Source organism: Carassius carassius, chromosome 1 (genome assembly GCF_963082965.1).
Source record: "Carassius carassius chromosome 1, fCarCar2.1, whole genome shotgun sequence".
NCBI lineage: Eukaryota > Metazoa > Chordata > Actinopteri > Cypriniformes > Cyprinidae > Carassius > Carassius carassius.
The window spans coordinates 41,482,752-41,501,685 of NC_081755.1; the positions used below are offsets into that span (position 1 = coordinate 41,482,752).

The following is an 18,934-nucleotide window of genomic DNA, read 5'->3' on the forward strand; positions in this document are numbered from 1 at the left end:
TTTGAAGGTCTTTTTGGAAAACTAAGACGCCATGTCATCCAGACTAAAGAGGACAAGGACAACCCAAGTTGTTATCAGCGCTCCGTTCAGAAGCCTGCATCTCTGATGGTATGGGGTTGCATGAGTGCATGTGGCATGGCAGCTTACACAGCTGGAAAGGCACCATCAATGCTGAAAGGTATATCCAAGTTCTAGAACATCATATGCTCCCATCCAGACATCGTCTCTTTCAGGGAAGACCTTACATTTTCCAACATGACAATGCCAGACCACATATTGCATCAATTACAACATCATGGTTGCGTAGAAGGATACGGTTACTAAAATGGCCAGCCTGCAGCCCAGATCTTTCACTCATAAAAAACATTTGGTGCATCATAAAGAGGAAGATGCAACAAAGAGACCTAAGACAGTTGAGCAGATAGAAGCCTGTATTAGACAAGAATGGGACAACATTCCTATTCCTAAATTTGAGCAACTTGTGTCCTCAGTCCCCAGACATTTACAGACTGTTTTAAAAAGAAGAGGGGATGCCACACAGTGGTAAACATGGCCTTGTCCCAACTTTTTTGAGATGTGTTGATGCCATGAAATTTCAAATCAACTAATTTTTCCCCTTAAAAACGATAAATTTTCTCAATTTAAACATTTGATATGTCATCTATGTTGTATTCTGAATAAAATATTGAAATTTGAAACTTCGTTTCCTTTGTTTTCTGTTTTTATTCACAATTTGTACAGTGTTCCAACTTTTTTGGATTTGGGTTTGTACATTTGGAGTTTGAGTCATGGAACAGAAGATGCATTGTTGCAGCATGTTGAAGGTGCCAAGCTATTGTTTCTCAAATCTCGAAACTCATGCATGTCCACACAACCCATGTGTCTGTGTCATCAGATGTGTAAGGAAGCTCTTGACATAAGTGCTGTGCCTCTTAGAAAAGCTGTTAGCATTGTAAACAACCTGGTGCAAGAATAGGACAACCCATCAGAGATGGAAGAAGGAGGCCCGATTAAGGAGATGGAAGATTAAATAAATACAAAAAGATCAATGTGATTACTTGAAAGCACAGTATAAACAGTGTTCTTCAAGAGTTTTATAGTATTCCAAATATGAATGAACTCTCTAGCATGCTCAATTACCACAAAAACACCTGAAACATTTATTACAATATATTCTTTTGTGTTCCACAGCAGAACGGTCAAACGGGTTTGATGTATGCCAGACATTTTTGGGAGAATTGTATATATGTAAAAATATAAATAATAAAAAATATATATAAATCACTAGGCAGCATGTCCAACACATCAAAACAACACTACCATTAACCTGTTAGACTTCAAGGCAAATTCATGTCTTCACCCGCAACTGACCTTTAGTTCTCCAGCTGCTTTCTAGTCTCTAAACTAAAATCATCCAGTAAATACATTATCTGCTTAACCAGCCCATAAAAATAGCCTTCTGCAGTTTTAAACAACAAAGGCCTCCTGTAGCGACTCGATGCATTTTTGTAAGAAAAAACAGAATGGAGTATTTGTAATTTTCAATTAATATAATACAAAATAGTGCCTGGGGGAAAAAATCACCACACTGTGCTAAAATTTCAGGAAAAAGTTGACCTTCAATCACAATTTTTTTTTTTTTTTTTTTGCATGAGGTTTGTTATTTAACATTTAATCATTTTAACATTTAATCATTTTATCCAAGGCGACTTACAAATGAGAACAATAGAAGCAATCAGACCAATGAGAGAACAACAACAGTATACAAGTACCATGACAAGTCTCAGTCTAGTTCTGTGCTAGTTAGTCTAGCACAGATCACGTATCTGTTTTTTTTCCAAGAATAGAATAAAATAGAATAGAAAAGGTAATTCTTGTCTTAATACATTTTTTAAATGTCTAGAAATAAGTTGTCTTTAAAGGGTTAGTTCGCCCAAATATTAAAATTATGTCATTAATAACTTACCCTCATGTCGTTCCAAACCCGTAAGACCTTCATCTTCAGGAACACAGTTTAAGATATTTTAGATTAAGTCGAATAAAAGTTAGAATTTGTTGAAGCATTGAAAATACATTTTGGTCCAAAAATAACAAAGATTATGACTTTATTCAGCATCTTCTTCTCTTCCGGGCCTGTTGTGAGTGCGAATGCTATGACTGTTGACATACAACACTGCTGACGTGTTTTCTGGTGTGCCCAATAACAAAGATAACACGTCAGCAGTGTCATACGTCAGCAGCGCCACTGCAGTGTTGTGAACGCACTCACAACAGGCCGGGAAGAGAAGATAAAGCGGAATAAAGTCATAATTTTTTTTTCTTTTTGGACCAAAATGTATTTTCGATGCTTCAAAAAATTCTAACTGACCCTCTGATGTGACATGGACTACTTTGATGATGTTTTTATTACCTTTCTGGACATGGACAGTATACCGTACACACAGTTTCAATAGAGGGACAGAGAGCTCTCGGACTAAATCTAAAATATCTTAAACTGTGATCCGAAGATGAACGGAGGTCTTACGGATTTGGAATGACATGAGGGTGAGTCATTAATGACATAATTTTAATATTTGGGTGAACTAACCCTTTAAATATTAGAAAATAGAAAGTAATTTAGTAATTCAGTAGCCTGAATGCACTGTAAGTCGCTTTGGATAAAAGTGTCTGCTAAATGCATAAAAGTAACTACTAAACCTGCAAACACACAAAGCTACACAATGGGGGGTAAAGTACCAAATATGTGAAAGGTTACAGATGACCCCTTATCTTTGGTTAGTATTTCCCCACCACCACATCCCCTAGGGCTCTGAGTCCCACCGGTAGAGCTTCTTTTCCTGCCTGAGCCCCAGGGTTGATCTTATTGTTGGGATATGGGAGTTACTACTTCGTCCTCTGTTTGTCCAATGGTAATTGGAAAAACAGCTAAATCGGTACAAGCTGTTGAAATAGCACCACAAGAAAATAGGACTGCTGGTCCTGATCCTATTTTTGGTCAATTTCACGATGCATGCAATCTTAAATTATAAGACCCTGAAAGCATCACATTCACAAAGCACTTTTGTGGTTTTCGTATGAAGAGAGGAAAACAAAATGTAACTGTCACTATAGCTGTGTAAACATGACCTGTAGAGGGCATGGGAGAGGAGGAGTGAGAGAAAGAGCAGACAGCGAGAGATAAATCAATCACTATGCACCTGATCTGGAACACAGTTCGATTCCCACTAATTAGGGCCCATAGAAGACTTAATGGTGCAATTAACGGTTTTCATAGAACTGAAACCAGACCACATCTGGAATCCTCAAGGGTATGTCTGTCTCAACAAGCCCACTAGAGTGTGAGAAACTACACTCTCATGGGTGCCTACAATCATAAAGGGATCACAGTGTTTCACACTGAGGTTGTAAAATGTAAGGCTAATGAAATGTTTTTATTTCAGGGTGACAAAAAAAAACTAATTATATATATATATATATATATATATATATATATATATATATATATATATATATATATATATATATATATATATGGTCTCTCTTTACTTTTTAAAACAACACAAAATTTGGCACATAATTCGTTTTTTTTTTTTTTTTTTTTGATTATAGCTTCAAGCATAGAACTGGAAGGTGTCCAAACTGAGCAATTCAGAAAAACTTCCTGTACAGTTAGCTTAATACAACTTGATAAAGAGAGAAGCTTGATCTGAAAAGACAGCAAGTGGTCTATTCCCAATTGGAGAGATTTTCTCCTAATGGAGGCCATCTGTTTTTACTGCTTCTTTATTATGGCCCGCAATAATTTTACAGTCATCCTGTAATCTCCACTGTGTTTAACCTGGTGCAGGTGTTGTGTACTTGGCATGAGCTACCAGAGATTGGAAAGCGTGCTGGGGAGTTAGGGCTTTTCTGTGGTGCTGACCTCAGTGCCAACCCCCCATCACCCCCCACCACTTTTAAATGGGCTTTGATGGCTGAGGTCTTGCAGAGCCCGACAGCTGCTCCCAAATTAGAGACCAGAAGACAACAAGACAGAGGCCTGGAATGCCAGGATTGCCTCATTGCTTTCCCACTTCAGAGCTCTGGCAAATCAAACACAGTACTGCGAATGTTAGAGATTCCCTTCAGTGCACAATATTCCTTCTCATGATGCAGCCACACTAAATGAAGCGACTTTTCTAATGTAAAAATACAAGTATTAAAGTGACATGACATACAGCCAAGTATGGTGACCCATACTCAGAATTTGTGCTCTGCATTTAACCCATCCAAAGTGCACACACACACAGCAGTGAATACACAGACCTGGAGCAGTGGGCAGCCATTTATGCTGCGGTGCCCGGGGAGCAGTTGGGGGCTCGGTGCCTTGCTCAAGGGCACCTCAGTTGTGATATTGCCAGCCAAAGACTTGAACCCACAACCTTAGGTTTAGGAATCAAACTCTCTAACCACTAAGCCACTTATTGTTCACAAAGAAATGCCAATTCTGTCATATTTCTGAAACCTCATGTCATTCTAAACCTGTATGACTTTCTATCTTCTGTGAACACAATAGAAAATTTTTAAGAAAGCTGGCCTTCATTAGATCATAAAACAATCCTCAAATTATCTTATCTTCTTGTGTTTCACACAATAATACAATTTAAATGCATGCGGTGCATTATCACTGTTTTCTGGATCAAATTCAACGTGATGAACAATGCAACTACCATGTTCAAGGCTTAGAAAGGTAGTAAGAAAATCATTAAAATAGTCCATATGACATCAGTGGTTCAACTCTAATTTAATGAAGCTACGAGAATACTTTTTGTGTGCAAAGAAAACGAAAATAATGACTTTATTCAATGATTACTTCTCTTCCGTGTCAGTCTTCAATATGCATTCACAAGAGTACCATGACACATTTGCAGGGGCCTGCCTTCATACTTATAACAAGGATACACACAAAAAGTATTCTTGTAGCTTTGCTAAAATAGTCTATGAGACATCAGTGGTTCAACCATATTTTAATAATGTCCTTACTACCTTTCTGGGCCTTGAACGTGGACCAGTTCTGTGCGGTCTGCGGAGGGTCAGAAATCTCTCGGATTTCATGAAAAATATCCTAATTTGTGTTAAAAAGATGAAAGAAGCTCCCAAAGGTTTGGAACAACATGAGGTTGACTAATTAATGACAGATCTTTCGTTTTTGGTTGAACTATCCCTTTAAGCCCGACAAAACCCCACTGGAGACGGACAATCGTATACAAGCTTGACAAAAGCAAGCTACTATTGCAAAATTCTAACTGATTGGAAGCATTTACATTTACAAAAAGCATTTACAAAAATGGTTCAGTCTGACTGAAAATGACATTTTTAAAGTGAATGAACTGTTGCTGTCATAAATGTTAATTTGTTTTCGGTAGAGGTGAGTGGTTGATCAGAGATCTGAGAGCCATGGTGAAAAGCTGCTCTCTCTTGCATTATTGGGTCTCTAATTAGCCAGTGTCCGCTGATGAACACAGACCAGGTCACAAGGGTCAGTGCGACCAGAGGCAGGGATATTTTATCACCCTGACCAAGAGGAGGGCCAGGATATCTGTGATTGGGTATTGTACATGGTCAGTGGAATGTGACTCCTTAGTCGTGGACGGTGAAATACAACCAATGCAATATCCCTCACCTGAGGCAGTGGGCTATTGCATTCACAAAGAAAAGAACATAATGAGTGAGGAAATGAAGGGTTGAAAGACTGAAGACTTAATACAGAGCGCTTGACAGTAAAAGAGAAAATCAGATTGGAGATCCTGGGACTACAATTACAGGACTTTTAAAGTATTAACTAAATCAGTGAAGCTGCACAAATAGGGAGTTGAAAAGATCAACACTGACGAACGAAAGTGAGGGAGGATGTTAGGTGTACGACTAGAGACTTAAGCATTTAGAGAGAGAAGCCTGTCATGCTGATTTTTCATCCCTCCAACAGTGCAACTTGTTTTCCTTCAATATATTTTAATAAAAGTGGTCTTAGAGCCTCCCCCACCTTGCCCTCGGGCCAACATGGAATGTCTGTTCCTTCTTCCCTCCTGCTGCTGATGAAGAAAAAAAAAAGCTAGTTAAAAAAGCTAGATCACGCACTTGACCAACAGAACCCAAATATAGAGAAAAAGATTACAATAAGCCTGCACTATATTTCCCGTACTTCACATTATATGTTTTTGTTACATGAAAACACACAGATCCAGAGTCTTGTCTAAACATTGCCAGGAATACTCTAGACCACAAGATACCCTGTTATGAGGACAAACCAGCCTAAGGCAACTATGCTTCTTTGTGTATCTCGATGAGTAAATCCCATATGGCTTGTTTTGGCATGAGCGAATTTGTGGACAGAGCAGTGGAGATGAGTGAAAGGCCTACACAATATTCCTCTGTTAAAGATGGTTATCCTTAAAGCATAAGGTATGCAAGCTATTTCATCACTGCCAGCTCTCTGCTCCCGTTTCACGCTATTACATTCTCCAGCTCTCAAACTGCTTAGGCAGTTTCCTTCCTCAACAATAGGTTTGGGTCAGTTGAATATGATTTAAAGCTAAGGGTCCAATGGAATCCATGAATAAACTGCTTGCCATCACTGCATCTCCTTTACTTTCTCTCTCTCTGGAATGAATCCCCTCTTGGGCTCACTAAACCCAGCCAAGTGGCCAGTCTGTCAGGAACTTCCACTCTGATGAAGTAAAACAGCAGCTGTACCGCAGTGTGTGATAACATTCTGGAGTAAATATCTTGCATAGTGTAAGCTCGGTGGTGAAGAGGAGGACAAGTGTGATAACATTTAAAAATATAACCTGATAACAATAAATGCAGATTTAGACAACAGAGAAGGTGATAAATTCAGTGATCAAGGACGCTGACAGACAGCATTAGCAGCAAGATGCACAGTGGGCTTTTGTGGTGGCTGTCAACATCCACCCGTTGTAACACAGCTTTTGAACCTAAGAAGAAAATACAACAAGAACACACATCAAAGCAGTAAGTGCTCTGAAAAATTGAGGCGATATAAAAAAAAACTGCATATGGGACAGAAAATTACACCTCTCTACTAAACCTGTTTATATCAGACATAACTGATATATCTCTGCTAGGGAGGTCTCCCAGTGAATTTCTATTGCCATGTTTGTAATAATTATACACCTTTTGTAAGGGAGCTCTGCAATTGTGATCTTCTGGCTGATATTAATGCTGTACTCATGCCAATTTGTCATCCTCTCAGTCTTCTTTACGTTTCTAGGGGGGAAAAAACAGATGATCATTTGGCTGAAGCTGAAGGGCTGTGCTGAGGCAGGCACGTACAGGTGAAGTTATGGGAGTAGTTTCACTCACCTCTGTGAGGAGGCGTGGGAACCAGAGATCTGCCAGTAGTGCATGAGTAACAAGAGCCTGAGGGAGTGTGGCGTAATCTCAACTCCCTCTTTTCTTTTCTCTTTTCCTTCCTCACTTACCGCACAAGATACACACACGTAAACACACTGAAGCACTCAATTATTTTAAGATTATCAATCTGTGCATGAATTTTCTGACACTGTCCTTTGTGCTTTGCCTTGTTTTCCTTCTAACACAATAATGCTGGGGTTACAATAATGCTTGACACTCATGATGAGATTTTATTTTCTGTTACCTTTCCATTACCTTGTGTGGGCAATCACACAAAGGCTATGATTAAGCTAATGCTAGTGGATTAATGTGAATAGAGATGCATGTTGTAAACAGACAAAGTGTGCAAAATAAATGGCAGACAGGCATGTCATCAGCCTAAATCACTTTTATCTGTAATAACCTACTGGAAGAAGGTGCAAATTTATTATGAAGTATAGTCGCTGATAGGGTGTTCGTAAATTTATGGAAGCCTGTTTCCACCTCAAAAAAAAAAAAAAAAATTACATAAATAAATAAAAGTTAAAATTGTGTGATATTGAGTTGCAACTACTCTGAGGTAGAAACAGATATACTACTTCAAATATACTATTTTGCTTAAAGGGATAGTTCATCCGAAAATGAAAATTCTGTCATTAATTACTCACACATATGTCGTAACACAACCTTACTCAAACAAACCTATAAGACCTTTGTTCATCTTCGGAACACAAATTAAGATATTTTTGATGCAATCGAGAGCTCTCTGACCCTCCCATAGACCGGAAGTATCCTTACACGATCAAGGTTCAGAAATGTGGCAAGGAGATAAAAATATTCCATGTGACATCAGTGGTTCAACCGTAATTATACAGGTCCTTCTCAGAAAATTAGCATATTGTGATAAAGTTCATTATTTTCCATAATGTAATGATAAAAATTAAACTTTCATATATTTTAGATTCATTGCACACCAACTGAAATATTTCAGGTCTTTTATTGTTTTAATAACTGATGATTTTGGCATACAGCTCATGAAAACCCAAAATTCCTATCTCAAAAAATTTGCATATCATGAAAAGGTTCTCTAAACAAGCTATTAACCTAATCATCTGAATCAACTAATTAACTCTAAACACCTGCAAAAGATTCCTGAGGCTTTTAAAAACTCCCAGCCTGGTTCATTACTCAAAACCGCAATCATGGGTAAGACTGCCGACCTGACTGCTGACCAGAAGGCCATCATTGACACCCTCAAGCGAGAGGGTAAGACACAGAAAGAAATTCCTGAACGAACAGGCTGTTCCCAGAGTGCTTTATCAAGGCACCTCAGTGGGAAGTCTGTGAGAAGGAAAAAGTGTGGCAAAAAACGCTGCACAACGAGAAGAGGTGACCGGACCCTGAGGAAGATTGTGGAGAAGGACCGATTCCAGACCTTGGGGGACCTGCGGAAGCAGTGGACTGAGTCTGGAGTAGAAACATCCAGAGCCACCGTGCACAGGCGTGTGCAGGAAATGGGCTACAGGTGCCGCATTCCCCAGGTCAAGCCACTTTTGAACCAGAAACAGGGCTACAGAGAAGCAGCACTGGACTTTTGGACAAATTTTGCATGTCATTCGGAAATCAAGGTGCCAGAGTCTGGAGGAAGACTGGGGAGTAGGAAATGCCAAAATACCTGAAGTCCAGTGTCAAGTACCCACAGTCAGTGATGGTCTGGGGTGCCATGTCAGCTGCTGGTGTTGGTCCACTGTGTTTTATCAAGGGCAGGGTCAATGCAGCTAGATATCAGGAGATTTTGGAGCACTTCATGCTTCCATCTGCTGAAAAGATTTATGGAGATGAAGATTTCATTTTTCAGCACGACCTGGCACCTGCTCACAGTGACAAAACCACTGGTAAATGGTTTACTGACCATGGTATTACTGTGCTCAATTGGCTTGCCAACTCTCCTGACCTGAACCCCATAGAGAATCTGTGGGATATTGTGAAGAGAAAGTTGAGAGACGCAAGACCCAACACTCTGGATGAGCTTAAGGCCGCTATCGAAGCATCCTGGGCCTCCATAACACCTCAGCACTGCCACAGGCTGATTGCCTCCATGCCACGCCGCATTGAAGCAGTCATTTCTGCAAAAGGATTCCCGACCAAGTATTGAGTGCATAACTGAACATAATTATTTGAAGGTTTACTTTTTTTGTATTAAAAACACTTTTCTTTTATTGGTCGGATGAAATATGCTAATTTGTTGAGACAGGCATTTTGGGTTTTCATGAGCTGTATGCCAAAATCATCAGTATTAAAACAATAAAAGACCTGAAATATTTCAGTTGGTGTGCAATGAATCTAAAATATATGAAAGTTTAATTTTTATCATTACATTGGAAAATAATGAACTTTATCACAATATGCTAATTTTTTGAGAAGGACCTGTATAATGCAACCAGAATACTTTTTGTTTGCAAAGAAAAAATAAAATCTTGTAATCTTGTCTTTAAAACATTAAGGTTGAACCACTGATGTCACATTGATTATTTAAATAATCTCCTTGCAACGTTTCTGAGCTGTTATCATGTAAGGATCCTTGCTGTCTATGGGAGGGTCAGAGAGCTCTCGGAATGCATCAAAAATATCTGAATTTGTGTTCAGAAGATGAACGAAGGCCTTACATGTTTGGAACGACACAAGGGTCAGTAATTAATGACAGAATTATAATTTTGGGGTGAACTTTAAGTCTGGAATACACTAGGTCGCCCGTGATTTTGCCAAGTAAGACATGTTCCTGGATCAACATCTTCTGATGATCCTGGATCAACATTATTGTCCAAAAATATAGACTAAACCCAATTCCTACACCTAAACCTACCCTTAATTTATTCCTAAAATCAGTGGGAAATAATAGCTGATTAACAAGGATGTAGAAGCACCTAACTCTGATTGTAAGCCTAAAACAGATATTTTCTGAAAAGTCAATTCTGATTGGTTGACTGGAATGTTGTTCCAGGATCAACAAGGATGTTGATCCAGGAACATGTTGTACTTGGTGAAATCACGCTTGCCGAATACACTACACAACTTTTCAAATCTGAACATAAACTATAATAACTAAGGTATCATACACTACAAGACTTTAAATTAATTTCCATCATAACATGTTTGATTTCCACCGACTGGATGGAATCATAGTTAGGGATGCAACGAAATGAAAATTCTTGGCCGAGGCCGAACACAATGAAACACTGTGCCAAATACCGAACACGTTTTTTCAAATTTTTTCCCCAATGAAGGACTATTTTGCCTGTTTGTATTTTTTTGCATTAATTAAATTGCAAAAATGTGCTCTTTGCCATTTTGTCCTGCTTTTCAAATAAAAAATCAATTACAAAACAACAATTTAAAAAATATTTAGTTAACACTGAACTTTTTTTTTTTTTTATTCTAGCAGACATTAAATCAACAAAGCACAGTTTAACTTTTAAATGTATAATTTAATAAAATAATATATTTTGGCCATTTTTGAGGCATGTACTTTTTTACTGTAAAAAATAAAGGCAACTTCACAATTTACAATACTATCATTTATGAATGTCGATGGAGTTGTTGCTTTTTCTCAGCTTTTATTCATGTGCCGCGAGCTTCCTGCATGCATTAGAAAATATTACATTGTGCAGTTTATTTACTAATTGTATGAGGTAATCACAATTCCAATCATCATACAGTAACCTAACCACCAGCATCAGCGACCTCTTCTCATCGGAGACGTGATGCAGCACTAAACAGTCTCTCCCTGTCAGTGCTTGTTATGAGTTCTGCGTCTTTCTCTGATAGTTTTAAATACTTTCACACTTCTGATCTAGCTAGTTTTAAATTAGCATTCTGTATCACACACACACACTGCTCTGTGTGTGTGCATTTCGGATGGGTTAAATGCAGAGCACAAATTCTGAGTATGGGTCACCATACTTGGCTGAATGTCACTTCACTTTTTTTTTTTTTTTTTTTTTTTTTTTTTTTTTTTTTTTTTATTTTATCACACATTACAATTAAACAGCAATCATACTGCAAAGACAATAGCTAACCCTTGAACCTAATAAGCTGATTGACTACTGCCAAATGTGAAAATGCACATACACAAACAGATTTAGCTGTACTAAAGAGGCATATTCAAGTGACTTAAGTGAGTTAAGTACATAAGCCCAGGCCTCCCTAAAGAAGCCAAAAAGGAATGACAATAGATTAGAGATATAATACATATCATAGTCTGGAGTGGGGGCAAATGAGTGCGTGTGGGTGCCGGGGGACAGTGGGCTGGCAGCTGTCGTTGCCGTTCAGGGGCCCACAGGTCCCGGCCTACCTCTAATGACCAGACCAGCTGTCGGAATTGCGAGTTGTGGGATGTGGGGCTGTGCGAGGCGGGGAGGGCATGAGAACTACCACCCCCCTGTCCTGAGGGGCGTGTCCCTAGCCTGTCTCCCCTCCTCTGAAAGAGGGTGATTGATGGCGCAGGGTTGACACCAGGCTTGAAGAACAATTGACTCGAGAGGAACGCAGTCTAACAGAGGCCTAGGGTTGCCTCAAACTCTTTTTCTTCTCTTTTTTTCAGAGGCAAATGCAGGATCAATTGAAGTTGTAATTCAGTCATTTTTTCAATGTCTATTTCTGACATTTTAGGTTGAACATATGCCACTCTTAACACCCTTCAAAGACCTTTTAACCAGTGCCAAGGGAACGAGACATTCCATCACTTATTTGTTTAGCGATTATTTGTCAGATTAGTCAAATGCAGTCTGCTTTGTGAAGATTGACTAAATTACCAGACATTCAACCAGTCTCCTTGCAAACAGACGCCACGCCAGAGTTAGGCCCAAGCACATCAATGCAAATCCAGCAGCCCTGAGCACTCGTAGGTGTGGTTTATTAATTCAAACTCTGGAGGGAAGAGCAGAAAGACGAGTAACAATGTAGCCTCTGGAGTACGATGGGTTATCTGTGGGCATCGGCATTTAAGCCTCAGCTCCAGGGCTTTTAACACTGCCCCTGACCCCTAACATTAAACCTCAGGACCCTCTCAGGAGCCCTTTTCAACAAGTCACTAGTACCTCCTGTCCTCGAGTCAGATTTACAGCCCTAGGGAGGAGGCCAGTGCGGAGGGGGCACTGTCCTGCAGCTGTCCACAGCGGACTTAAGCAATTATTTCACACAAAAACACAGCAATGGCATTCAGAATTCCAGCAGCTGGCTCTCGTCCAGCCCTCATCTGAAATATAGTTCCTGACACTGAGCAGCCAGCTTTTGCACACTCAACTAGTTACTGCACACAAACACGGACATCAGTAAAAGACATTGTGAACAGATTCTGATGGGCTGACGACTTGTTAAAAGGGACCCGGCAAGTATGGAGATGGGACAGCATTGGACTTTCTCATGGCTGAGAAATTCTGGGTTTGGACCCCTGAGATCAGCAATTAAACCAACCAAATGGACACAAATCACTTTTGCCTTGATCTGGCACAATCAAGGAGGAGGAAAAACAGAACATGAGATTGAGTGGGAAATGCGCCAAAGAATAAATGAACCCTTGATCCCTAAACATAAACATTCCTTTGCTCCCACACACAAACAGACACTGTAACACAGTTTCACACAACTTAATAATAATTTAGCGAGCTGGTGTGAAAATAAAACACCTTGTCTCACAATGCAGGCAGTGATCTATCGCTCACTTATTTGCCCAGGATAACAACCTCTTTGTGTAATGCGTGTTTGTGCATGTGAATTTGAGAGAGAGGAAAGTGGGGGAATGTCCTAGGAGAGGTCAAACAGAGGAGACCACTCGCCATGTAACTAACTAAAAACTGATTTATTTCCCAAGCTCTGAGCTTGAAATAGCACAGAGAATTGCTGTACTCTTTATATATTCTAAGTTCCTGTAATGGATATTTTTACTTGATCTGTATATTTATTTTGTGGGAACAACACAAAAAATACAATATTTTGTCACCAGTATAAGAAAATATAACAATGCTGTGGGGTCTGTGGTCTGTGGTCTTTCTTAGAATCAGGTTTTTTTTGTTTTTTGTTTTTTTTCTAACTTTTGAAACTTATCTGTTTGGGAAATGCAGAGGTGTTACTGGGAGAAATCCCTCATTTTCCAACCAAAACGACTTAATTTCTTATCATGCAAGGAACCGAGAGTGCAGACGCTAGTTGTGAGAATGTCTGACCATGGAGGAAAGACCAGGAAATGATTACAGGCAGAAAATGGTGACATCACTGCTACAACCATAAAGGAACATGCCCAAGCCTTTACCTCAAATAGCTTCTCCTCAAATATAAAACACAAACAGAGATGTCTAAAACAAAACAATACTATCACACCAGGCAGTTGTACAGTCGTGAAACCTTGATCATGGAGAGAGCGCAAATTAAGGTAATAAAGACAGTGATCTGATTGGCCATGACGTTTCTTAGTAGGGGTCTGCGTTGCTGATTGGCCATGACAAGTTTTGTGGTGGGGGCTTTAATCCTCTCCACACTCTCTGCAGGCGCTCAGTGGAGTTTTCCCACATAAATCACACTGCACTCGGGTGGTTAAAACATTATTGTCTTTTCAGGCCTCATAGCTTGCTAGCACTTAAAGGCCAAGTAGTATGCTAGCACAAATAGTACATATACATCCTGTTCTTGCTAGAAGGGTTGGCAGCATTTAAACAGGCACAGTTCACGCAGCCTTTTATCAATCAAGGCTAAGTATACTGTGTAGTAGTCACTAAAAAGCCTGACCCTACAATCTACAAACAAAAAATTCTAGCACATCTTTCATACATTTACACATAAATTTAACTAAGAAAGAAACCCAAAAGGTTTGGAACAACCTGTGGGTGAGTAAATGATGACAGACGTTTTATGCTTTATTATAAGTTTATTATTACTTTAAGTATGTTTTCATGGCTCTGACCTATTTGTTAAAGAAGTCTGACATTGCAACACTGGAACAAGTTTTACCTATTTGACCAAACGATGGACGACGGATGTAGTGTTTAGGAAAACACTGTATGATGCAGATTTTCAATAGTCATTTCAAAACCAAAAAAATAATTGAACAGGACCATTGTTGAACAGTTTTGATATTAATGACGTAAGCCATTCTGCTTCACTATTAAGCGTATCCTTGATAAATTCAAATGAAGTTTTCCAGCTTTTATTCCTTTCTTCAACTGCTTATTACCCTAATTATTTTTAAGACTTACTTGTATGTTTCAGTGTGCAGTTATCAGCAATCTCCTCTGGGATGTTCGGGGTGGGGGGTTAAGTGGGTGAAGAGTGAGGAACAGGGACATTTGGCATTGCTTCCCACAGGGTGGTCCACCTTCACAAAGTAGATTCACCATCCCACTTTCATTTAGAACATACAGTACCATTCAATCCACACAAAGAATAGGGGGAAAAAATATAACAACAAAAAAACAGCAGACTGGATTACAAATCACTACTACATCACAATAGTACTCAAATATTTGCTGATGTTTGATTCAAATCAATATTGCAAGTGAGAGTCTATACAGCTGAGCAAATTTCCTCCCTTCGGAAATACAACATCAATGTTTAACTAATCAGAATCTAGGCAAATGACCTCTACATTTAAACATGCACCCAGGTGCTTAAGGCAAGCATGAGACCACGTTTTGCCTTCAGCAGCAGTAACTAGGGCAGTAAATCAGAGTGTCCATCACCTTCTTGTTTGTCTGATGTTGGAACCCCATAGAGCTCTGCGAGAACCTCATCACCTTTCTTTCCCTTCATTTTCACTTTCCTTTCTAAACACATACACACCTCTGCAGTTTCACACACTGCTGACATAAATGAACAAAAAATATAGCATGTCCTTTAACGTTAAATGTGCAATATATTAAATACAAAATGCTCATAAAAATCTTTATATCATGGCCACATATTAATCGCCTGAGGTGCACATATGAAACATTTCATGTCAAGCTTAATGAGACAAAAGATTCTCATCTGATAGATTTGTTGCTTTGAAATTTCATGTTATGCATTTTGCAGTTCAACGGGTTCCCTCAAAACACTTTTTCTCTGCTGCAGAGAACCATTAATCATGATTTTTTTCTCATATTTTAATTAAAACACACTCAGATTACTCACTCTCTGCCATCAGAGCACTGTGACAAAAGAGCCATTTGATCTTTTCCAAGTCATCTGCCAACCGTAACCACAATTTGACAGGCAGACAAAAAATATTGCCTCCCCTTCAGAATAGTGTGCATGAATTAAACTCGTACACAACAAAAACAATAAATAAAATGGCATCCTGAAATGCGACGGGAGAGAACAGGTCCTGTTACCACTCTGAATCCACAAGTACTCAAAATGACATCTCAAAGAAGCTACATCGGACAACTGTTGCTTAACATTCTCCAATTATCTAGCACAACCAGAAGAGAGCCCTGATAATCTGAAGTACACACTCAATGAAATATAAATACTCTAGGAGAGTCTGATTTAAAATAGTAGAGTGAAAAGTGGTGAAACCAAATTGAATTAACTAATCAGGTAGCTAAACCACAACAAATAAAAGCAGGTGCTCAGGTTATGGTTCCTAGTGAATTGTGGCAGGCGAAGTATCCCATTTCTCTGTTTAAAAAAATAAGACATAAAGCTTAGCCTTAGATGTACAAAAGTCTATTGCTTGACCATTTCCATGGCTGTTAATGCAGGCGCACCAAAGTAAAAAATTTGTCTGACACATTAATAAACTGATAATTTGACATTATTCTATTTACTAAATCTAAAAATCTAATAAAATAATAATAATAATGATAATAATAATAATAAATAAGACTAAAAACACTGTGAGACATAAACAGAATAAAAATGGATATTCAATTTGAAATTGTATAAAAGTCACATTTAATAGATACAGGTTTTTTAAAGGTGAACTTCAAGTAAGGATTAGTGTGACGCTAACAATGGAGGACAGGAGGCAGATGCAAGTAAAGGTAGTTTATTGACAGAAGTATGATGGATGAATGCTGGTGAGTGACGCAGGAACCACGATGGCAGCACAGACAGGTGGGTAGGTGGTTGGAGTGCGTTGGTAGCGATGGCGGTGATGGTAGATCGGTGATCGGCGGTGATGATCCGTGAATGACTGTGAATATCCGATGAAGACTGAAGCAGGACACAGAGCAAAGACAGGAACACAGGAGCACGAACAGACATCGACACGAGGACCTCAAACAACGATCTGACAAACAGGAGACGAAAGACAGGGCGTTAAATAGGCGGTGGAATGAGATGCACCTGCCGCTGATCAGGCGATCAGTGGCAACACCCACAAGAACCAATCAACATGACATAACATGACTACAGCTGGAGACGGTGCATTCGCGAACCGTGACAGTACCCCTCCTCCTAAGGACGCCTCCTGGCGTCCCCAGAATCTCTTACCTGTCGATTGTAATCATCGATAAGGGAGTGATCCAGGATGTCCCTAGCAGGTACCCAACTTCTCTCCTCCGGACCGTAACCCTCCCAGTCCACCAAGTACTGAAATCCGCGTCCCCTCCTTCTAGAGTCCAGAATACGATTTACCAAATAGGTGGTCTCCCCATCTACGAGACGCGGCGGGGGAGGGACCGGGGTAGGCGGATTAATGGGAGAATGAAATACGGGCTTGATTTTGGACACATGAAAAGCGGGATGAATTCTCCTGTACGTAGGAGGGAGTTTAAGGCGGACTGCCACCGGACTAATGATCTTGGTGACAGTAAACGGGCCAATAAATTTGGGAGCCAACTTATTAGATACGGACCGGAGAGGAATATTTTTGGTTGAAAGCCACACCTTTTGACCCACGACGTATACGGGAGGCCTAGACCGGTGGCGATCGGCCTTGGCCTTGGTGCGCGCCCCCACTTGGAGTAGAGTCTCACGGGCTCTGGTCCAAGTGCGGTGGCACCTCTGGACGAAGGCGTGAGCGGAGGGGACCGCAACTTCGGATTCCATACTAGGAAAAATAGGTGGCTGGTAACCTACACTACACTCAAAAGGAGATAGGCCCGTAGCTGATACTGGTAAGGTATTGTGGGCGTACTCCACCATAGACAATTGTTGGCTCCAGGAGGAAGGATTCTTGGAGACCAAACATCGCAACACCCTTTCCAAATCTTGGTTGGCTCTCTCGGTTTGACCATTGCTCTGGGGGTGAAACCCTGAGGACAGACTTACAGTCGCTCCCAGTAGTCTACAGAATTCTTGCCAAAATTTAGCCACAAATTGGGGTCCCCTGTCGGAAACCACATCTATCGGGAGGCCATGTAAACGAAAGATGTGGTCTACGACAGTCAACGCTGTCTCCTTGGCTGAAGGTAATTTGGGCAAGGGAATAAAGTGGGCTGCCTTCGAGAACCGGTCCACCACGGTTGAAACTACCGTGTTGCCCTGGGAGGGCGGGAGGGCGGTAATAAAATCTAGAGCGATGTGGGACCAGGGTCTCGAAGGAACCGGCAGCGGTTGGAGTAACCCATCAGGGGGCCGATTGGAAGTCTTACCAGTGGCACAAACCGAGCAAGCCAAAACAAAACTGTGAATGTCGCGAGCCATAAGTGGCCACCAGAATCGTTGCTTGACTAAAAATCTAGTACGGTTAACCCCTGGATGGCAAGCTACATTCGAGCAATGTCCCCACTGGATAACGTTGGACCTTAATCCCTCCGGCACAAATAAACGGTTCGGTGGACACCCGGGCGGAGGCGTTACCCCTTCTAAGGCCGTTCTGACCTTCGATTCGATCTCCCATGTGAGAATGGAGACCACTAATGTCTCAGGAAAAATACACTCGGGAGTGGACGGGCGTTCGGAATGGTCAAAAATACGCGACAAAGAATCGGGTTTGATATTCTTGGAACCCGGGCGGTACGAGATAGTAAAGTCAAAACGTCCGAAAAAAAGTGCCCACCGAGCCTGCCTGGAGTTCAACCTCTTGGCGGTGCTAATGTACTCTAAATTCTTGTGGTCAGTCCATACTATAAAGGGAACCCCTGATCCCTCTAACCAGTGACGCCATTCCTCCAATGCCATCTTGACTGCCAACAATTCTCGGTTACCAATATCGTAATTTCGTTCTGCCGGAGATAAACGATATGAGAAATACGCGCAAGGGTGGACCTTGTCGTCTAAGGGAGAACGTTGCGATAACACCGCTCCTACCCCCACCTCTGATGCGTCGACCTCCACCACGAACTGACGTGTAGGGTCAGGGGTAATCAGAATAGGGGCTGAAATGAAATGGCTCTTCAGTTTAGCGAACACAGCCTGAGCTGTGTCCGACCACCTGAACGCAGTTCTGGCGGAGGTCAAGGCGGTCAGAGGTGCGGCTAGTTGGCTGAAGTTGCGAATAAAACGCCGGTAGAAGTTAGCGAACCCCAGAAACCTCTGTAGGGCCTTACGGGAATCTGGGCTTGGCCATTCTACCACAGCCTTAACCTTCTCGGGATCCATGCGTATTCCCTCAGTCGACACGATA

The 18,934-nt window shown here is 40.7% G+C and overlaps 1 long non-coding RNA gene across 1 annotated transcript in view; it reads right to left on the reverse strand.

The window, feature by feature from the left end:
• LOC132151237 (uncharacterized) overlaps nucleotides 1-18,934 on the reverse strand; it is a 39,224-nt gene that overhangs the window by 13,500 nt on the left and 6,790 nt on the right. Inside the window, exon 2 of the long non-coding RNA XR_009436354.1 lies at nucleotides 14,640-14,784. This is a non-coding gene — a long non-coding RNA (uncharacterized LOC132151237). The remainder of the gene's footprint in view (nucleotides 1-14,639; nucleotides 14,785-18,934) is intronic.